General features: G+C 42.1%; 2 long non-coding RNA genes across 11 annotated transcripts in view; one reads left to right on the forward strand and one right to left on the reverse strand.

Annotated features, from left to right (window-relative positions):
- LOC110259881 (uncharacterized) overlaps positions 1–17,915 on the forward strand; it is a 91,292-nt gene that overhangs the window by 70,631 nt on the left and 2,746 nt on the right. Inside the window, exons 4-7 of one of the 9 annotated variants that reach the window (XR_014840189.1) lie at positions 11,186–11,297; positions 11,834–12,159; positions 14,518–15,122; positions 15,619–17,890. This is a non-coding gene — a long non-coding RNA (uncharacterized LOC110259881). Of the gene's footprint in view, positions 1–11,185; positions 11,298–11,833; positions 14,151–14,428; positions 15,123–15,579; positions 17,891–17,915 lie in introns of those variants that run through there. The other 8 variants (XR_014840188.1, XR_002342301.2, XR_002342300.2 and 5 more) reach the window with 8 other exon arrangements.
- LOC110259884 (uncharacterized) overlaps positions 14,764–17,915 on the reverse strand; it is a 59,038-nt gene continuing 55,886 nt past the window's right edge. Inside the window, exons 4-5 of one of the 2 annotated variants that reach the window (XR_014840191.1) lie at positions 15,634–16,114; positions 14,764–15,142 (exon numbers count right to left, since the gene is read on the reverse strand). This is a non-coding gene — a long non-coding RNA (uncharacterized LOC110259884). Of the gene's footprint in view, positions 15,143–15,633; positions 16,115–17,915 lie in introns of those variants that run through there. The other variant, XR_014840192.1, reaches the window with a different exon arrangement.

Below are 17,915 nucleotides of genomic sequence, written 5' to 3' on the forward strand. Positions count from 1 at the left end.
ATGTTGCTGTCGTTTATGTCCGAGAGTGTTTGGCCTGTGTTTTCCTCTAGGAGTTTGATAGTGTCTGGTCTTATGTCTAGGCCTTCAATCCATTTTGAGTTTATTTTTGTGTATGGTGTTAGGGAGTGTTCTCATTTCATTCTTTTCCATGTGGCTGTCCAGTTTTCCCAGCACCACTTATTGAACAAGCTGTCCTTTCTCCATTGTATAGTCTTGCTTCCTTTGTCATAGATTAGTTGGCTGTAAGTGCATGGGTTTAATTCTGGGCTTTCTGTCCTGTTCCACTGATCTATATGTCTGTCTTTGTGCCAGTACCATGCAGTTTTGACGACTGTTGCTTTGTAGTGTAGTCTGAAGTCCGGGAGCCTGATTCCTCCAGCTCCATGTTTCTTTTTCAGGATGTCTTTGGCTATTCTGGGTCTTTTGTACTTCCAAACAAACTTTAAAGTGTTTTGTTCGAGTTCTGTGAAAAATGTCCTTGGTAATTTGATAGGGATTGCATTGAATCTGTAGATTGCCTCGGGTAGCGTAGTCATTTTGATAGTATTAACTCTTCCAATCCACAAGCATGGTATATCTTTCCATCTATTTGTGTCATCTTTGATTTCTTTCGTCAGTGGCTTGTAGTTTTCAGAGTACAGGTCTTTTGTTGCTTTAGGTAGGTTTGCTCCTAAGTATTTTATTCTTTTGGATGCGATGGTAAACGGGATTGCTTCCCTAATTTCCTTCTCTGCTTTTTCGTTGTTAGTATATAGAAACGCTATCGACTTCTGTGTATTGATTTTGTATCCCGCGACGTTGCCAAATTCGTGGATGAGCTCTAACGGTTTTCTGGTAGAGTCTTTAGGATTCTCTAGGTATAGTATCATGTCATCTGCAAATAGTGATAGTTTGGCTTCTTCCTTTCCAATTTGGATTCCTTTGATCTCTTTTACTTCTCTGATTGCTGTGGCTAGGACTTCCAGAACTATGTTGCAGAGTAGTGGCGAGAGCGGACATCCTTGTCTTGTTCCTGATCTCAGCGGGAATTCGTTCAGCTTTTCACCATTGAGAATGATGTTCGCTGTGGGTTTGTCGTATATGGCCTTTATCATGTTGAGGTAGGTTCCCGTTATGCCCACTTTCTGAAGGGTTTTTTTTTTTTTTTTTTTTTTTTAATCAGGAATGGGTGTTGGATGTTGTCAAAGGCTTTTCCTGCGTCTATTGAGAGGATCATATGGTTTTTATCCTTCAGTTTGCTAATGTGGTGTATCACACTGATGGATTTGCGGATATCGAAGAACCCTTGCATCCCTGGGATGAATCCCACTTGATCATGACGTGCAGTCCTTTTAATGTATTGTTGGATGCGGTTTGCGAGTGTTTTGTTGAGGATTTTTGCATCGATGTTCATCAGTGATATCGGCCTGTGGTTTTCTTTTTTTGTGGAGTCGTTGTCTGGTTTTGGTACCAGGGTGACGGTGGCCTCATAGAATGAGTTTGGGAGTATCCCTTCTTCTGCAATTTTTTGAAATGGTTTCAGAAGGAGAGGTGTTGGCTCTTCTCTAAATGTTTGGTAGAATTTGCCTGTGAAGCCATCTGGTCCTGGACTTTTGTTTGTTGGAAGTTTTTTAATCACAGTTTCAATTTCAGTTCTTGTGATGGGTCCATTCATCTTTTCTATTTCATCTTGGTTTAGTCTTGGAAGATTGTACTTTTCTAAGAATTTGTTCATTTCTTCTAGGTTTTCCATTTTATTGGCATATAGTTGCATGTAGTAGTCTCTTATGATCCTTTGTATGTCTGTGATGTCCGGTGTTACTTCTCCTTTTTCATTTCTAATTTTATTGATTTGTGTCCTCTCTCTTTTTTGCTTGGTAAGTCTGGCTAGGGGTATATCGATTTTGCTGATCTTTTCGAAGAACCAGCTTTTCGTTTCACTGATCTTTTCTGTGGTTTTCTTTGCTTCTATTTCATTGATTTCTGCTCTGAGCCTTATGATTTCTTTCCTTCTACTAACTTCAGGTCTTGTCTGTTCTTCTCTCTCGAGCTGCTTTAGATGTAAAGTTAGCTTGTTTATGTGAGCTTTTTCTTCTTTCCTGAGGTGGGCTTGCATTGCTATAAACTTTCCTCTTAGAATGGGTTTTGCTGCATCCCATAGGTTTTGGGGTGTTGTGTCTTTGTTGTCATTTGCTTCTAGGTATTTTCTCATTTCCTCTTTGATTTCTTCAGTGATCCATTGGTTGTTTAGTAGCATGCTGTTTAGTCTCCACGTGTTTGTGTTTTTTTGCAGTTTTTTCCCTTGCTGTTGCTGTCCAGTTGTATGGCGTTGTGGTTGGAAAAGATGCTTGATATGATTGCAGTTTTCTTAAAGTTACCGAGGTTGGATTTGTAGCCCAGGATGTGGTCAGTCTTAGAGAGTGTTCCATGTGCACTTGAGAAGAGTGTGTATTCTGTTGCTTTTGGATGAATTGTCCTATAAATATCTATTAAGTCCATCTGGTTTAATGTATCATTCAGGGCCTGCGTTTCCTTATTGATTTTCTGTCTGGTTGATCTGTCCATTGCTGTAAGTGGGGTGTTAAAGTCCCCCACTATTGCTGTGTTATTGTTGATTTCTCCTTTTAAGGTTGTTAGCAGTTGCCTGATATGTTGTGGTGAACCTGTGTTTGGTGCGTAGATATTTAAAATTGTTATATCCTGTAAATATCTATTAAGTCCATCTGGTTTAATGCTTCATTCAGGGCCTGTGTTTCCTTGTTGATTTTCTCTCTGGTTGATCTGTCCATTGCTGTAAGTGGGGTGCTAAAGTCCTCCACTATCATTGTGGTATTGTTAATTTGTCCCTTTAAGGTTGTAAGCAGTTGCCTTATATATGTGGTGAACCTATGTTGCGTGCGTAGATATTTAAAATTGTTATGCCTTCTTCTTGGATTGATCCTTTGATCATTATGTAATGACCTTCTTTGTTCCTTAAAGTATTCCTCATTTTAAAGTCTATTTTGTCTGATATGAGTATTGCTACTCCAGCTTTCTTTTGATCCCTGTTTGCATGAAATATTTTCTTCCATCCTCTCACTTTCAATTTGTATGTGTCCCTACAAGTGAAGTGGGTCTCTTGAAGACAGCATATATATGGATCTTGTTTTTGTATCCATTCAGCCAGTCTGTGTCTTTTGGTTGGGGCGTTTAGTCCATTAACATTTAAGGTAATTATTGATGTGTATGTTCTTTTTTTTTTTTTTTTTTTTGTCTTTTTGTCTTTTTGTCTTTTTTGCTATTTCTTGGGCCACTCCCGTGGCATATGGAGGTTCCCAGGCTAGGGGTCAAATCGGAGCTGTAGCTGCTGGCCTACGCCAGAGCCACGGCAACACGGGATCCGAGCCGCGTCTGCAACCTACACCACAGCTCACGGCAACGCCGGATCGTTAACCCACTGAGCAAGGGCAGGGACTGAACCCGCAACCTCATGGTTCCTAGTTGGATTCGTTAACCACTGCGCCACCACGGGAACTCCTGGTGTGTATGTTCTTATTGCCATTTTTTAAATTACTCAAATGAAGTTATCACATCTGTAGTTGTGTAATGATCATAACAATCTGATTTCACAGGCTTTCCAAGCACATCCCCCCACCCCCCCAGACCGTCCCCTCCGGAGACCATAAGTTTTTCAGTGTCTGTGAGTCAGCATCTGTTCTGCAAAGAAGTTCCGTCTGTCCATTTTTCAGATTCCACATGTCAGGGAAAGCGTGTGATGTTGGTGTCTCATTGTATGGCTGACTTCACTTAGCATGATAGTTTCTAGGTCCATCCATGTTGCTACAAATGCCGGCATTTCGTTCTTTTTGATGGCTGAGTGATATTCCATTGTGTATAGGTACCACATCTTCTGGATCCACTCCTCTGTCGATGGGCATTGAGGTTGTTTCCGTGTCTTGGCTGTTGTAAGTAGTGCTGCAATGAACACTGGAATACATGTGTCTTTGCGAGTCGTGGTTTTCTCTGGATAGATGCCCAGGAGTGGGATTGCTGGATCAAATGGTAGTTCTATGTTTGGTTTTCTGAGGAATCTCCATGCTGCTTTCCACGGTGGTCGCACCAATTTACAGTCCCACCAACAGTGTAACAGGGTTCCTTTTTCTCCACACCCTCTCCAGCACTTACTGTTTGTAGACTTTTGGATGATGGCCACTCTGGCTGGTGTAAGGTGGTGCCTCATCGTGGTTTTGACTTGCATTTCTCTAATAATGAGTGACGCTGAACATCGTTTCATGTGTTTCTCGGCCATCTGTATGTCTTCTTTGGAGAACTGTCTGTTTAGATCTTCTGCCCATTTTTGGGTGGGGTTGTTTGTTTTTTTGGTATGGAGCTGCAGAAGGTGTTTATAAATTTTGGCGATTAATCCCTTGTCCGTCGATTCATTTGCAAAGATTGTCTCCCATTCTGTGGGTTGTCTTTTTGTGTTGTTGAGGGTTTCCTTTGCTGTGCAGAAACTTTGAAGTTTGAGTAGGTCCCGTTTGTTTATTTTTCTTTTTTGTTGTCAATACTCTCTAAGAGGTGGATCTGAGAAGATGTTGCTGTCGTTTATGTCCGAGAGTGTTTGGCCTGTGTTTTCCTCTAGGAGTTTGATAGTGTCTGGTCTTATGTCTAGGCCTTCAATCCATTTTGAGTTTATTTTTGTGTATGGTGTTAGGGAGTGTTCTCATTTCATTCTTTTCCATGTGGCTGTCCAGTTTTCCCAGCACCACTTATTGAACAAGCTGTCCTTTCTCCATTGTATAGTCTTGCTTCCTTTGTCATAGATTAGTTGGCTGTAAGTGCATGGGTTTAATTCTGGGCTTTCTGTCCTGTTCCACTGATCTATATGTCTGTCTTTGTGCCAGTACCATGCAGTTTTGACGACTGTTGCTTTGTAGTGTAGTCTGAAGTCCGGGAGCCTGATTCCTCCAGCTCCATGTTTCTTTTTCAGGATGTCTTTGGCTATTCTGGGTCTTTTGTACTTCCAAACAAACTTTAAAGTGTTTTGTTCGAGTTCTGTGAAAAATGTCCTTGGTAATTTGATAGGGATTGCATTGAATCTGTAGATTGCCTCGGGTAGCGTAGTCATTTTGATAGTATTAACTCTTCCAATCCACAAGCATGGTATATCTTTCCATCTATTTGTGTCATCTTTGATTTCTTTCGTCAGTGGCTTGTAGTTTTCAGAGTACAGGTCTTTTGTTGCTTTAGGTAGGTTTGCTCCTAAGTATTTTATTCTTTTGGATGCGATGGTAAACGGGATTGCTTCCCTAATTTCCTTCTCTGCTTTTTCGTTGTTAGTATATAGAAACGCTATCGACTTCTGTGTATTGATTTTGTATCCCGCGACGTTGCCAAATTCGTGGATGAGCTCTAACGGTTTTCTGGTAGAGTCTTTAGGATTCTCTAGGTATAGTATCATGTCATCTGCAAATAGTGATAGTTTGGCTTCTTCCTTTCCAATTTGGATTCCTTTGATCTCTTTTACTTCTCTGATTGCTGTGGCTAGGACTTCCAGAACTATGTTGCAGAGTAGTGGCGAGAGCGGACATCCTTGTCTTGTTCCTGATCTCAGCGGGAATTCGTTCAGCTTTTCACCATTGAGAATGATGTTCGCTGTGGGTTTGTCGTATATGGCCTTTATCATGTTGAGGTAGGTTCCCGTTATGCCCACTTTCTGAAGGGTTTTTTTTTTTTTTTTTTTTTTTTTAATCAGGAATGGGTGTTGGATGTTGTCAAAGGCTTTTCCTGCGTCTATTGAGAGGATCATATGGTTTTTATCCTTCAGTTTGCTAATGTGGTGTATCACACTGATGGATTTGCGGATATCGAAGAACCCTTGCATCCCTGGGATGAATCCCACTTGATCATGACGTGCAGTCCTTTTAATGTATTGTTGGATGCGGTTTGCGAGTGTTTTGTTGAGGATTTTTGCATCGATGTTCATCAGTGATATCGGCCTGTGGTTTTCTTTTTTTGTGGAGTCGTTGTCTGGTTTTGGTACCAGGGTGACGGTGGCCTCATAGAATGAGTTTGGGAGTATCCCTTCTTCTGCAATTTTTTGAAATGGTTTCAGAAGGAGAGGTGTTGGCTCTTCTCTAAATGTTTGGTAGAATTTGCCTGTGAAGCCATCTGGTCCTGGACTTTTGTTTGTTGGAAGTTTTTTAATCACAGTTTCAATTTCAGTTCTTGTGATGGGTCCATTCATCTTTTCTATTTCATCTTGGTTTAGTCTTGGAAGATTGTACTTTTCTAAGAATTTGTTCATTTCTTCTAGGTTTTCCATTTTATTGGCATATAGTTGCATGTAGTAGTCTCTTATGATCCTTTGTATGTCTGTGATGTCCGGTGTTACTTCTCCTTTTTCATTTCTAATTTTATTGATTTGTGTCCTCTCTCTTTTTTGCTTGGTAAGTCTGGCTAGGGGTATATCGATTTTGCTGATCTTTTCGAAGAACCAGCTTTTCGTTTCACTGATCTTTTCTGTGGTTTTCTTTGCTTCTATTTCATTGATTTCTGCTCTGAGCCTTATGATTTCTTTCCTTCTACTAACTTCAGGTCTTGTCTGTTCTTCTCTCTCGAGCTGCTTTAGATGTAAAGTTAGCTTGTTTATGTGAGCTTTTTCTTCTTTCCTGAGGTGGGCTTGCATTGCTATAAACTTTCCTCTTAGAATGGGTTTTGCTGCATCCCATAGGTTTTGGGGTGTTGTGTCTTTGTTGTCATTTGCTTCTAGGTATTTTCTCATTTCCTCTTTGATTTCTTCAGTGATCCATTGGTTGTTTAGTAGCATGCTGTTTAGTCTCCACGTGTTTGTGTTTTTTTGCAGTTTTTTCCCTTGCTGTTGCTGTCCAGTTGTATGGCGTTGTGGTTGGAAAAGATGCTTGATATGATTGCAGTTTTCTTAAAGTTACCGAGGTTGGATTTGTAGCCCAGGATGTGGTCAGTCTTAGAGAGTGTTCCATGTGCACTTGAGAAGAGTGTGTATTCTGTTGCTTTTGGATGAATTGTCCTATAAATATCTATTAAGTCCATCTGGTTTAATGTATCATTCAGGGCCTGCGTTTCCTTATTGATTTTCTGTCTGGTTGATCTGTCCATTGCTGTAAGTGGGGTGTTAAAGTCCCCCACTATTGCTGTGTTATTGTTGATTTCTCCTTTTAAGGTTGTTAGCAGTTGCCTGATATGTTGTGGTGAACCTGTGTTTGGTGCGTAGATATTTAAAATTGTTATATCCTGTAAATATCTATTAAGTCCATCTGGTTTAATGCTTCATTCAGGGCCTGTGTTTCCTTGTTGATTTTCTCTCTGGTTGATCTGTCCATTGCTGTAAGTGGGGTGCTAAAGTCCTCCACTATCATTGTGGTATTGTTAATTTGTCCCTTTAAGGTTGTAAGCAGTTGCCTTATATATGTGGTGAACCTATGTTGCGTGCGTAGATATTTAAAATTGTTATGCCTTCTTCTTGGATTGATCCTTTGATCATTATGTAATGACCTTCTTTGTTCCTTAAAGTATTCCTCATTTTAAAGTCTATTTTGTCTGATATGAGTATTGCTACTCCAGCTTTCTTTTGATCCCTGTTTGCATGAAATATTTTCTTCCATCCTCTCACTTTCAATTTGTATGTGTCCCTACAAGTGAAGTGGGTCTCTTGAAGACAGCATATATATGGATCTTGTTTTTGTATCCATTCAGCCAGTCTGTGTCTTTTGGTTGGGGCGTTTAGTCCATTAACAGTTAAGGTAAATATTATTTTTTTTGGTCTTTTTGCTATTTCTTGGGCCACTCCCGTGGCATATGGAGGTTCCCAGGCTAGGGGTCAAATCGGAGCTGTAGCTGCTGGCCTACGCCAGAGCCACGGCAACACGGGATCCGAGCCGCGTCTGCAACCTACACCACAGCTCACGGCAATGCCTGATCGTTAACCCACTGAGCAAAGGCAGGGACCGAACCTGCAACCTCATGGTTCCTAGTCAGATTCGTTAACCACTGCACCACGATGGGAACTCCTAAGGTAATTATTGATGTGTATATTTTTATTGCCATTTTAATAATTGCTGTGGATTTGTTTTTGTTGCTCTTTTTTTTTCCTCCCTTCTTTTCTTGTTCCTTCCTCTTCTGGTTTGGTGACTATCTTTAGTGTTGTATTTGAGTTGATTTTTCTTTATTTGTTTATCAATGGTAATTCTTGGTTTGTTGTTTTTCTGAAGTTTTGATATAAGAGTCTACATTTATATGAGATTGTTTTAAGTTGTTGTTCTCTTAATTGCAAATTCATCTCCAGTGTCCTGCATTTGTACCCACCTCTTCTCTTGATTTCTGATGGTGGTGGTATGATTTTGCATGGATGATTTCATATCTTTACTGTATATATACCTTTCTGGTGAGCCTTGTCATTTGTGGTATTTTTGTTTCCCGTTGCTGTCTTTTCTTTTCTGCCTAGAGAAGTTCCTTTATTATTTGTTGTAAGGCTGGTTTAGTGTTGGTGAATTCTCTCATGTTTTGCTTATCTGTGAAGGTTTTGATTTCTCCTTCAAATCTGGATGAGTGCCTTGCTGGGTAAAGTAATCTTGGTTGGAGGTTTTTTCCTTTCATCACGTTAAGTATATCATGACACTCCCTTCTGGACTGCAGAGTTTCTGCTGAAAAATCTGCCGATAACCTTATTGGGGTTCCCTTGTATGTTATGTTTCTTTTCCCTAGCTGCTTTCAAGATTTTCTCTTTGTTTTTAATTTTGGTCAGTTTGATTAATATGTGTCTCAGTATATTCCTCCTTGGGTTTATTTTATATGGTACTTGTTGTGCTTCCTGGATTTGAGTGAGTGGTTCCTTCCCCATGTTAGGGAAGTTTTTGGCTATTATGTCTTGCAATATTTTTTCTGTCCCCTTCTCTCTCTCTTCTCCTTATGGCACCCCTATAATACAGATGTTGGTGCATTTAACATTGTCCCAGAGTTCTCTGAGACTCTCTTCGTTTTCAGTCTTTTTCTCTTTTCTGTTCTGCATTTGTAATTTCTACTAGTCTGTCCTCCACCTCCCTTATTTGTTCTTCTGCCTTCTGTATTCTGCTGTTAGCTGCCTCTAGTGGATTTATTTCAGTTATTGTATTTTGCATCTCTTCTTGTTTAAGTTTTATATCTTATATCTCTTTCCTCAGTGTTTCCTGTAAGTTATCCATCTTTGCCTCCAGTTTATTTCCAATGTTTTGCATCATCTTCAGCATCAACAGTCTAAAGTCTTTTTCCTGGAAGCTGAGAATCTCCTCATGGCTTAGCTCATTTTCTGGGGGTTTTCCTTTCTCCCTCATCTGAGTTAAAGTCCTCTGTCTTTTCATTTTTATAGGTTTTTGGTGTGGTGACCTTTTTACAGATAATAGAGTTGTAGTCTGCCCCCCATGTAGCTGAAGTCGGTATGGGGGCTTGGTGTAGGCTTCCTGATGGGAGGGACTGATGCCTTCCCCCTGGTAGGTGGAGCTGATTCTGATCCCTCCGGTGGGTGGGGCTTAGTCTCTGGATGGGGTTAGAGGTGGCTGTGTGCCTGAGGGGTCTTTAGGTAGCCTGTTTACTGAGGGGTGGGTCTGTGATCCCACCTGGATTGTTGTTTGCTCTGGGGCTTCTCAGTGCTGACGGGCCAGATTTTCCCAATATGGCCACCTCCAGAGAAAGATACTGGCTGCTGAATATTCCCAAGAGCTTTGCTTCCAATGTCCTTCCTTCACAACAAGCCGTATTCACCCCTGTTTTCCCAGGATGTCCTCCAAGAACTGCAGTCAGGTTTGACCCAGATTCCCATGGAGACTTTGCTTTGCCCTGGGACCCAGTGCACGTGAAAGTCTGTGTGCACCTTTTAAGAACAGGGTCTCCGCTTCCCCCAGTCCCATGGAGTTCCTGAGCACAAGTCCTACTGGCCTTTAATGCCAGATGCTCCAGGGGCTCTTTCTCCTAGTGCCAGAAGCCTACACGTGGGAGTTTGATGTGGAGCTCAGAGCTCTCATCCTGTAGGTGCGTCTCTGTGAACCAGTTAGTTTCTAGTTTGTGGGGCTTCCCACCCGGGAGGTATGGGGTTGTTTATATCGCATAATTGCCCCACCCCACCTCTTGATGTGGCCTCCTCTTTGTCTTCTGGAGTAGGACATCTTTTTTTTTAAGGTTTCTGGTCTATTTGGTTGAAGATTGCTTAGCCTTTAGTTGTGAATTTTGTTTTTAGGAGAGAAGTTGAGCTCCTTTCCTTCTGTTCCGCCATTTTAATCCCATCCTCTATCAAAAGTTTCTGAATCACTTTGTCTGAGCTGTGTCTTTTCTATGGACAGTTGGATTTTTCTTTGTGTGCTAATGTTGAGGTCTTTTTAAAAAGTAGGTGAGCTTAATTCATTTTTATTTATAGGACAGCTCATTTTTTCCCACTCCCTGCCCCCATGATTTCTCTTTTATAACTGAAAAAAAAAACCACGTTCATTGTTTGGACTATGCTTTCTTTTGTGTATATTTCTTCTCATAATTTGGAATATTAAATTACTAGTGGGTACTGGTATAGAATATGTAACTTATAGCTGTAATTCTGTTTCTCTCTGAATTACTTCCCTTGTATGAGCAACAATGAAATCGTATCCTCCTCTTCTCCCATCTTCCTGTCCTCCACCTCCTTTTTTTGTATTTATTATTTAAATGTTTTTCAGTATAGTTGATTTACAGTGTGGTGTTAGATGCTGGTCTACAGCAAAGTGATTGAGTTTCACACACACACATATATTCCTTCACATTCTTTTTTATTTTAGGTTATTACAAGATATTAAATATAGATTCCTATGTGGTACAGTAGGACCTTGTTGCTTATCTTATTATCTTTCTTAATATTTACCTTTGTACTTAAATAGTTTTATGCATTTATTGCTTGTTAATCAGCGTCAAATGAGATATATAAGTCTCCAGCTGTAAAAGGTAAGGAAGTCAACATCCTCCTCCCCTCCCATTTAACAGTACATACTATTTTTATGTTGTTAGGTTTTATAATGCATACACTGTCTTCTAACCATGATACTGGAATCCTGGAGTGGAATGTATTCTAGTACACGGTCACCCTCTGTTTTCTCGCCTCCTCAACTGTTACGGAGGGCAAACAGTCATGATCAGGACTGCATCTTGGCTGTTCTCCTCCCAGAGACTATGAGGTTTTATCTCTTCCATACAGAGAACACTGTGAACCAAGCATCCTACAAGGTCAAGCTCTGCAATCTGTGAATTCTGCTTCCGGGTGAATCAAACCAGAGCCGAGGGGGAGGGGAAACAGCAACCGGGAACCGGTAAGCTTGCCCTTTCCTTAAAGAGCAGTAACTGTCAAGCAATATAAGTTGCCTGGGTCAGGGGTGGGGGGGCCCTCAGGAGATAGGAGAAACTCCCCAAGAGTGGGCATTGCACTGAGTGGGAATTGGACGCCCCCCCTTGCCCCCCACCAGTAGTGCTTTCAACAGCCCAGGGTGCCTGGTAAAAACCCCAGACAGTTCATGTGGACCACACTGGACCACTGAAAATTGAACAAGTAGTGCTTCCCCTCTGCGGGGCTGTGCCTGACATCACTACTGTCTTAGATGCCTTGGCCACGGCTCTGGAGTGCAGGTACCGCATGTACCGTCCAGGAGCCCAGTAGAGCATGGCATGGACTTTGCAAATGCATTCTTCAGTGGGCCTCTGGCCACTGAGTCTCAAGATCAAGTACTCTTTACCTGGGAGGGGCAACAATGGACCTTTCAAGTGCTTCCCCAAAGTTACCTGAACAGCCCTACCGTATGTCATGGGATGGGAGCCCCAAACCTGTCCCTGTTCTCTTTCCTCACCCCAGGAAAATGGGCCCGTTGCCTTGATGACTAAGGCGAACATGTGAAGACTTGCACTCTGCAGGCTTTGTTGGAACACCTGCAAGGGAGGTTTTGGAATTGTTTGGGTGAGGTGTGTGTTATCCCAGAAGCTGTTTGGTAAGATGCAAGACTCTCCAACCCCTAAGTATGTGAGAGAGATGCAAGGTTTTGTAAGGATTTGGTAGGTTTAGGGGACTTTTATTTTATTGGCTCAGTGCCTCCATCCCTATGCTGCCAGGTAAGCAAAGGCATGTGTGGGACAGGGAAATCAGCAGCAGGGCACATTTTTTTTCTCTTTAGGGCTGCACCTGTGGCATATGGAAGTTCCCAGGCTAGGGGTCGAATCAGAGCTGTAGCTGAGGCCTACACCACAGCTCACAGCAATGCCGGATCCTTAATCCACCAAGCAAGGCCAGGGATCAAACCCCCATCCTCATGGATACGATGTTGGGTTCTTAACCTGCTGAGCCACAACAGGAACTCCAGCAAGCACTTTTGAGAAGGCAAAATACTAGTAAAGTAGCTCTAAATATCCCACAAGCAGGGCTGTCATCTGAGTTAGATGTGTCCGTGACTCCAGAAAGTATGGCTCAGACACTGGCAGAGGTAGAAGGGGAGAGTGCCCCTAGGATTTTGGTTCCAGCTCTGGAAGGGGACAGAAACCCCATATAACCCCACAGAGCATCAGCTCCGAGCTGTATCCATGTGCTCCTTCAGATGGAGCTCTCAGAAGGGACTAAACTACAGCAACCACCAGGCTGACCTCGGAGTGGTTTTGACTGGTGATCACTCATGAGCCTTGGTTGTTAGCCCTTCAGGAAGCCAAGGGGTACATGATTCATGACTGGGCTCCTGTGGGGTCAGGATTTGTGGAGGGACATTCAGGTTTGTCTGGAAGAACCTGAGGCCATCCTCTGTTTTCCACATCCCAGCTCATGAGGCACTGATACCCCCTGGCAGTCAGGAAGCTGATGCCCTAGATTGGATCTGAGCCCTAGCAACAGACACTTCCATAGATACAGCAGATTGGGTACCTGGGCCACTGCAGTGCCTAGGTTGGGACAGTGTGTTATCCAGGATGCTGGATTGACCTTGGAATACAGTGACTTGGTTGATGCAATAACAGTATGTCCTGTGAGTTCTAAACAACACCCAAGGCAATTGCCAAAATAGTCTGGGCCTTCCACTGGAGTTCCAACTGGTAAGGGATTGGCAAGTTGATTATACTGGCCTCCTCCCTCTGAGTGAGGGTTCTAAATAACACACCCTCAGGGATCAAACCCTGCCACAGTATTGACCTGAGTGGCTACAGTGACAGTGCCAGGTCCTTCACCTGCTGAGCCACAAGGAAACTCCGATATAAGCTTTTAAGATTTGGCAGGTGAATGCAGAAAAACCATTTATCTTGTGGGCAGCCCAAGACAAGCCTGGTTAGTAAGTTCCCTTGCTCAGTAAAACTGTCACCCCCCAATCTAGAGTGGTCTGCCTATTCCTTCAGTCTCTCTGTGCCCTGTGTGTTTTTGAACCAAAAAGAAACAAGTCTATTGCATTTAGGTTATCAAATCTGTGGGCATAGAGTTGTACACAGTATTCATTTATTATCTTTTTAATGTCCAAGAGATCTGTAGTGATGTCTCCTTTTTCATTTCTGATATTAGTAATCAGTGTCCATTCTCTTTTTTTCTTAGCCTGGCTAGGGCTTACTGATTTTATTGTCTTTTCAAAGAACTAGTTTTTGGTTACATTGATTTTGACTGGTTTCCTGTTTTCAATTTCATTGATCTCTGCTCTAATTCTTAGTACTTCTTTTCTTCTGCTTACTTTCAATTTTATTTGTTCTTGGAGTTCTCCTATGGCTCAGCGGGTTAAGGATCCGGCATTGTCACTTGTATAGCTTAGGTTGCTGCTGTGGTGCGGGTTTGATCCCTGGCCTGGGAACTTCCACATGCTACAAGCATGGCCAAAAAAATTTCTTTTTGCTCTTCTTTTTCTGGTTTCCTAAGGTGGAAACTTAGATGATTGATTTTAGATCTTCTTTTATATATGCATTCAATATAATACATTTCCCTCTAAGCACTGCTATCATTGCATACCATAAATTGATAAATTGTGTTTTCATTTTATTTCAAAATATTTTAAAATTTCTCTTGAGATTTCTTCTTCGATTTTTTTTTTTTTTTTTTTGCCTTTTCTAGGGCTGCTTTCCGTGGCATATGGAGGTTCCCAGGCTAGGGGTCTAATTGGACCCGTAGCCACCAGCATACGCTAGAGCCATAGCACCGAGGAATCCGAGCCGAATCTGCAACTTACACCACAGCTCACGGCAATGCCGGATCCTTAACCCACTGAGCAAGGCCAGGGATTGAACCCGCAACCTCATGGTTCCTAGTCAGATTCGTTAATCACTGCGCCATGATGGGAACTCCAAGATTTCTTCTTTGATTTATGTTTTATTTAGAAGCGTATTGTTTGGAGTTCCCATCATGGCTCAGCAGAAACGAATCTGACTAATATCCATGAGGACACAGGTTCAATCCCTGGCTTCTCTCAGCAGGTTAAGGATCTGGCATTGCCGTGAGCTGTGGTGTAGGTCGCAGATGTGGCTTAGATCTGGCATTGCTGTGGCTGTGGCATAGGCCAGCAGTTACAGCTCTGATTTGACCCCTAGCCTGGGAACCTTCATAAGCTTCAGGTGTGGCCCTAAAAAGCAAAGCAAAGAAAAAGCATATTGTTTAATCTCGGCATTGTTATTTTTACACTTATATTTGTTACTGACTTCCAGCTTAATTCCATCATCATCTGAAAGTATACATTGTATGATTTCTATTTTAAATTTGTTCGGGTGTGTTTTATGGCCCAGAATATGGTCTATCCTGGTGACTGTTCCGTGTGAACTTAAGAAGAAGTAATTTACTTTTAATAGTCCAATTGACAATGTTTTATTTTAAACCCATTAAACTAAACATCCTGTACTATAAAGCATAAGAATGGCATTGGACCTGGTAATATATTTTTAAACATGACGTTCATTCACATCATAAAAACAGAACTGAATCCTAAAAGCAATATCCAGGAATGAAAAGTGTGACCCAAACACCACCTATAACAGTTACTTAGTAATCTAAAGTTGTGTACCACAAGCCAAGTTTTCCAGCTGTCTATGTGTATATCTTTAAAATTACCTTAAAATTTTCTTTTTTGTCTTTTTGTCTTTTGAGGGCTGCACCCACGGCATATGGAGGTTCCCAGGCTGGAGGTCTAATCGGAGCTGTAGCCACCAGCCTACACCACAGCTCACGGCAACACCAGATCCTTAACCCACTGAGTGAGACCAGGGATTGAACCTACAACCTCATGGTTCCTAGTCGAATTCGTTTCCGCTTGCCACTATGGGGACTCCAAATTTTTCTTTTGAATAAAATGCACACTTCAACAAATTCACCAAGACCAGTCATGCTATGCTATAGCTATGAAGGATTGCAGTTAGAACTATTAAAATAAAACTTTTAAGTGTACTCTTAAAGATTACCAACTGGGGGAAATCAGTTTTACTTTTTAAAACTCCTGAGGTTTGGAAGCAAAAGCATATACTGGCATGGTTCAAGTTGGAAGTTGATCTAGATATCAGGATTGGAAAAAAAAAAGAAACAGGAGTTCCCGTCATGACTCAGCGGTTAACGAACCCAACTAGTGTCCACGAGGATGTGGGTTCGACCCTGGCCTCACTCAGTGGGTTAAGGATCTGGCGTTGCTGTGAGCTGTGGTGTAGGCTGTCCGCCATAGCTCTGATTCATCCCCTGGCCTGGGAGCCTCCATGTGTCAGGTGGGGGGAAAAAAAAAAAAAAAACTCAGTAAGAACTGAGGTTCCCCAAAGCCAAAAGATAACTTGTGCATTTAATTTCTTAAACAAATAAAAAACTCTAAAAGCAATGTTGTAAATACATACTTTTACAGAAGTAACTTTTCCAAGTAGAAAACAACAACAACAAAAAAAAACCAAGAGTCCAGAAACAGCAAGATTATAATCAATCGGAAGTGAAAACAGAGTGACTGCTTATGGTCTGGGATACTCAGCCAGTAGTTCCTTCAGTTCCCTTTGTTTTGGTCTGAAGCTTCATTGAGCGTGAGTGCTCTGCCGGTGTTGTAAGTAGCAGGCCTACAGCACCCTCCATCTGGATAGGAAAGCAGGCGATGTTCCTGGACTGGCTGTCTGGGCGAGGCTGGTGCCAACAGTCTTCCGAACATACCAGGCTCTAGGCGGGAGACTGCATGAGAGAGAAGAAGTAAATGAAAGGCGAGATTCAGTTTTCCTTGTGACATCACTTTGTTGAACCTTTAGAAATATTCTCAAGCTGATGCGATCTTCCTTACATGCAATCCTCAGAAATCAACTGCCATGTGAGAAATATGTGCACAAGTTTTCTGTGATTTTTTTTCCTTTTTGTCTTTTTAGGGCCACACGCACAGCATATGGACGTTCCCAGGCTAGGGGTTGAATCAGAGTTGTAGCCACCAGCCTACATCAGAGCCACAGCAATGTGGGATCCGAGCTGTGTCTGTGACCTACATCACAGCTCATGACAACGCTGGATCCTTAACCCATTGGGCGAGGCCAGGGATCGAACCCGCGTCCTCATGGATGCTGGTCAACAACGGAGCCACAATGGGAACTCCCTGTGATTTTTTTTTTTGGCTGCACCCATGACACATGGAAGTTCCTGGGCCAGATATCCAGCCTATGCCACAGCAGTGACCCGAGCTGCTGCAGTGACAGTACAGCATCCTTAACCTGCTGCACTACAATGGAACTCCCTCTGTGTTTTTTAAAAAAACTCATAAATCTATAAATGGTGGCATTCATTTCTCTAATTTTTTTGGGGGGGGCCCACATCCACAGCATATGTAAGTTCCCAGGCTAGGGGTCAAATTGTAGCAGCAGCTGCTGGCCTATGCCATAGTCACAGAAATGCCAGGTCCTAGCCACATCCAAGATCTATGCCACAGTTTGTGACAATCCCAGATCCTCAACCCACTGAGTGAGGCCAGGGATCAAACCCCCATTCTCATGGATACTAGTTGGGTTCTTAACCCACTGAGCTACAATGGGAACTCCGCATATAATGGCTCTGGTGTGGGATCTCAGTTCCTGGACCAGGGATTGAACCTGGGCACAGCAGTGACAGCACTGAATCCTAATCCGTAGACCACCAGGGAATTCCCTCATTTCTTTAATGGGAGCATTCCTCCTAACAGGATAAATCCCATATTTAAATTAGGGTATTAGTCCTCATTTGAAAGGAAATGTTAGCAATGATATCAAGTCCTATTGCAAACAGAAACTGGCAAACTCTTGTTCTCTCACTCCCTCCCCATAAAGTGTTTGCTTTAAATCATAAAGCCTGTAAGAGATTTATAGGAACTACATTAAAGTAGTGGTGATAAAATAAAACTGCCAGTAAGAAAGTTAAGAACAGAACTGGCTTCCACTTGAAATGCCACTTAATGATCTTAGGTTCCTGAATAGTATGAGCTAGGCATTCAATTCTATCCTAGAAATCACTGCGCATACATATCATCAGCAAGGAAGGAGAGAGAAGGGGGTGATGAGAAAGGGGGGGATATTGATTAATGGAAAAAAAGGAGCAAGGAGCAAACTTCGCATGAAAATGGAAGTTTTGAAAAATATATTGAAAAACATTTTGCCCACGACAGTCCTAGATCATAAACACACTACAGACATAGAGATTGCCAGCAGGTACATGAAAAGGTGCTCAGCATCACTAATTATCAGGGAAATGCAAATCCAAACCACAGGGTGGTACCACCTCATACAGGTTAGAATGGCTATTATTAAAAAGATAAGCAATAGCAAGTGTTGGCGAGGATGTGGAGAAGAGTGAACACCTGTGCACTGTTGGTAGGAATGTAAATTGATGCAGCCATTATGGAAAACAGTATGGAGGGTCCTCAAAAAATTAAAAGGAGAACCATCATAGGATCCAGCATTTCTTCTTCTGGATATTTATCAAAGAAAACAAAAACACTAACTTGATAGCTAAACCCTCA

The sequence above is a fragment of the Sus scrofa genome, chromosome 3, assembly GCF_054392235.1.
Source record: "Sus scrofa isolate SSC_HxYL_T2T_F1_AM1 chromosome 3, Sscrofa_HxYL_maternal_Yorkshire_Landrace_v2.0, whole genome shotgun sequence".
In the NCBI taxonomy this organism is placed as follows: domain Eukaryota; kingdom Metazoa; phylum Chordata; class Mammalia; order Artiodactyla; family Suidae; genus Sus; species Sus scrofa.